The sequence below is a fragment of the Cryptomeria japonica genome, chromosome 4 (genome assembly GCF_030272615.1).
Source record: "Cryptomeria japonica chromosome 4, Sugi_1.0, whole genome shotgun sequence".
Taxonomy (NCBI): Eukaryota; Viridiplantae; Streptophyta; class Pinopsida; order Cupressales; family Cupressaceae; genus Cryptomeria; species Cryptomeria japonica.
Window position 1 is genome coordinate 483142244 of NC_081408.1, and position 3622 is coordinate 483145865.

The window sequence follows — 3622 nt, forward strand, 5'->3', positions numbered from 1 at the left end:
CGGGACTTTTTTTGAGTAATACTGTCAATAGCTAGGAATTTCCTAAAAGAGTTAGCTATTCCCTTAAGAACTTCCAAATTCTAGAACTTAAGAGGCAAACTAGAGAGACGAATCCAAGTGGGGGCCACAACACCAAGATCCAACTAAGGGTCAATATTTGGTTTCCATTTACATAGAGAAAGGTAGTTGTTTCTGCCATAGGCCCATAGACCATCCATCAGGATATTGGCCATGTCCCTAGGATTAGTGAAGCTAAATAGAAAGAGGCCATTCACCATAACATTACTAGTGACACTTCCTTTAAGTTTCCATTTTACTAACACCCATTTTTTTATGAGTTCAAAAGAGGGGCAGAAGGCCACGAACTTTCCCATTAGAAAAAGGCTTAGTTCAACAATTGCTGAGTTCAACAAAACATCAGGTACCTCCACCTAGTGTTCATTGACCACACACTCAACTTATGGAGCTGAAATGTCAGAGATTTTTCCCATCTTTACGGGGCTTCCTCCCAGGAGTTTTTCTACATAAGTAGAGGGATCCACTTCTGCAAAAAAGAATCATACCATTGCAGGGGTGGGGGAGGGTGATATAGTGAATATGTAACCAGAGGGTCCATATGGAGAGCAGGAGGTTCTTGAGACTCAAGGACTTGAGATTCTAGCTATTGGAAAGCCCGAAGAGGGCCCCCAACTGAAGCAAGCATCAAATGCAACAACAAGTAGAGTGCAACACAGAGAAGAGCAGAGCGCCAAAAACTTCCTTTAAGGAACAAATTGATTGTGTAAAGATATGGCTTGTTGAAGAGAAGTAGATGTAGTTGATTCAACCTACAATATCTAATAGAAAATGATAAAATTATTTAATAAAATACCATGTGGATGTAAAGTTATTTTTCTATCTTTCCATCAATTACTCGTGTACAAAAATCTAACACTCGAGGCAAAAGATATGCAATTTTTAAAAATAATTGTTAAACTTGCTAGCCAAAATGACTCACATTTGATTCAAACTCGATTTTTGCAAAATTGATTAAATTTATGCAAAAAATAAGAGATACCCTAGATGGTTTTCTAATGTTAAAAAGAAAACCTATAAATCAATTTTCTTGTAATGGAGTATAAGCTAGATTTTTGAAGCCAAAAAGAAAACAACTCTAGTGGAATTTTGAATTTTTCACTTTGATTTTCACTGTGTCCTCCAAACTCAAATTTTGGTGAAATAAAAGTCAATTTTGACTTTCTCAAGCCTTCTAGACACTCTATCAATGCTGAAGAAGCCCCCAATATTACCAAAAAACCGCAATCACCCATATCTCACAGGAACACATGTATATATAAACTAGATTAACTAGAAGCTTATTTTCCTTTAAATTGTTCAAATTTTGTAGGTCACATGAGAATATAGGAGAAGAGCATACTTAGTTTTTTAAGAAAAATAGTAGCTATCTAAGAGTTTCAAATCTCTCTAAAAATCATAAAAATAATGAGCTATACTAGACAACACGACTCTTATACCATGTTAGATTCCATAAGAAGTAAGAGGCAAGCTAAGATTTGATTTAGATCCTCAATCACATGCAAATTCAACCAATAAATGATTAAAGATAATAATAGTTAAATGAAGAGAAATCTAAAATGAGAGAAAATAGAGACAAAGAAGAGAATTTTGAGAAGACTCTAATCAAGATATCATTGAACTAGAAAAGGTGAGAGTATTTAATGCCTATTATATATATTAAAGATATCTTATACATCCAAGAGGTGCATTAAGTTCCACTCCCCATAAAAAAAATGGGAGGCCTACCTACATGGTAAATGCCAAAACATGTGGTATAAACTCCTTACATGAAAACAAAAAAGGACTTATAAAGGTGGCACATAAAGTTGAAAGAGGGTGAGAAACCAAACTACTCCATAACCCACCTAGGAAATGAAAAAATAGTGGTTATGTGAGGTGGCACAACAAGACAAAAGAGGGTGTGTAACTACCCATTACTAGGAGGGAGTTACATATGTATTTGATGTATTTTGCCATGTGTCATAATATTAACCACTCCTAATAACCTAATAAATCTTAAATAATATGTGTAGGAAAATAAATACCCCATAACATAAGGAAAAATAAAAACCTACACTAACATACATGTCCTACACCACTCAAGTCTACCGTTCATGCTACAACCTTAACTTACAAAATGATGCTTTTTGTTTTTTTCCCCTTTAGAAATCATTTTTTGGGGCTTATAAATTGTCTCTTCTATATCTCTCCACATTTTCACATCTTCTAAGTTTCTAACACTTTATTTGCCACAAATAGTTGCCTCTATTTGCATTTCTTATCCATATTGTTAGATTGATCTCTTCATCTCAATGAATGATATTATTCACTTTGTTTTGATAATACTAAAAACCCTCTTTCATTATTGATTTTTATTAGAAATCTTTCTTGTGATTATTCCATATTCTATTATCTCTTTAATATTACATTATTGTGATTTTTTATTCTCTATTATTGTATTATCTCTACCTTTCTCACATTGAATCTTATATTATACTACTTGACATCTTTTATCTTATGCTTATTTCAATCTCTTTATGTTTTTGATAAAGATAAACAGGTTTTGCATGGACCCGAAACCAAGAGTTTTACAGAAACTGACCAACAACCAACCAAAGAGAAACTAACAATAAAACAGGGGAACACCCCAGACCGAGCTCAAAAGCAAAAAGAAACAACAGGCAACAAAACAAAGCATAGACAAACACTCAATTAAGCGAGTGCACCAGCTCCTTATTCTTTTGGATGGTAACCTTGTTGATTTCCTCCAAGTCCTCCATAATGAACCTAGAGGTCCCCTTATTGTTGCTCCTACTTTTGGTCCTAGAACTAGGGCCCGTAGTTTATTGCCACCCACAGCAGAATCTTCACCACCCAGATCTTTCTTTCTATTACTATCACCAGTATAATCAATGTCAATAGGAATGGATCTGTACTTTGCCATCATGGCATTGATCTTTTCTAGCCCATCCATACTATTTTTCATAGCCTCCTTGCTTATGTCTACCAGATTCTTAAGGTTATTCTTGATCTCCTCCATAGACTTTTCAACCTTTTCAATTATTTTCTCATGATTACATTTCATAAGCTCCACATCATGGGAAAGCTTCTGGGTCATGATCATGAGCTTCTCCATTTTGTTAGGCTCAGGCGAATTGGTGAAGATATCAATTATCTCCTTAATCCCCTCTTTGAGGGTATCAATCTCCTCCCCACCCACTTCCAGTAGTTCTCCTGACTTCTAGTCACTTCCATCACCAGATTCATCAGAGTAAGCCACTATGCACATCTTTAGGTAGAGTCCCCTACCTCTCCTTGAGGACATGAAGAGGAATGTCCAATTTGATTTCCTGGTCTAAGGTCTTGGGACCATAGTCTTTAGCAACCAACTTTTTCATTTTGGAATAAGGCTCAGTTTGAGAAACCATCTTATTGGTCAATTTGTATTTACTTGCAGCCCATCTAGGGGGGTTCTTTCTGCTATGGGTTCCAAGAGTGACCAACATCTCACCCTCTTCAATCGACTTGTAATCAGGGTCAACAAGAGGTTTGGTGCTCCCACTAT